Source organism: Carlito syrichta, unplaced genomic scaffold (assembly GCF_000164805.1).
Source record: "Carlito syrichta isolate Samal-C Ts95f unplaced genomic scaffold, Tarsius_syrichta-2.0.1 Scaffold305877, whole genome shotgun sequence".
Taxonomy (NCBI): Eukaryota; Metazoa; Chordata; class Mammalia; order Primates; family Tarsiidae; genus Carlito; species Carlito syrichta.
Window position 1 is genome coordinate 4229 of NW_007249973.1, and position 874 is coordinate 5102.

Genomic DNA, 874 nt, shown 5'->3' on the forward strand with positions numbered 1-874 from the left:
AGACCTTACACTAACTGTAGCTAAAGCCGGCCCAAAAGAATGCAGCCCAGTCCAAAGTATATGCTGGGCTCTCAGGAATGTGGCCCAGCCCAAACTCTGCTGGGCCACTCTCGAAAATCATCTTCACCATTGAAAAGCCGCAAACAGCTCTCCCTAAGTATATACTAATTCTATAAATATTCTTTTAAATCTTATAAAGAAACTTGTACCGTATAAAAGGCTCCCAAATGTGACCTGAGTTTGAATTATATCTAATACCTAAGCCGAAACCACAGTTTATGGGAAACAGGAACAATGGGTTTCTAGAGTGAGCCATGCCTGTCACAGTCACAGAGCCTTCAGCTTAGGCCAGCAGAGTTCCTTTAGGTTATTTGTGCTGCATAGCAAAAGGGGGAGGAAAATGGGGTCTACGGCTCCCGAACACATCCTAGCGGTCTTGAGGTCCACGACCCTCCCTGATCCCTAATGCTCAGTGGGCCTCCGTGGCCGGCTCCCAACATGTAGGGATATCAATTCCCCTTTTACTACAGCTTTTAAGGCATCTCAGATTTTGGTAAGATGTTTCTTCATTTTCATTTGTTTCCAGGTATCTTTTGATATCCGTTTTGATTTCATCATTGATCCAGGAGTTGTTTAGCATCATGCTGTTTAGTGCCCATGTCTTTGTGGGTTTTGGGGGGACCTTGTTGGTGTCAATGTTTATTTTTATTCCACTGTGGTCTGAGAAAATGCATGGTAGAATTTCGGTCTTTTTAAATTTGCTTATGCTTGATTTATGGCCGAGAATGTGGTCGATCTTGGAATACGTCCCATGCGGTGATGAGTAGAATGTGTATTCTGTGGTCTTTGGCTGGAGTGTTCTGTAGGTATCAAT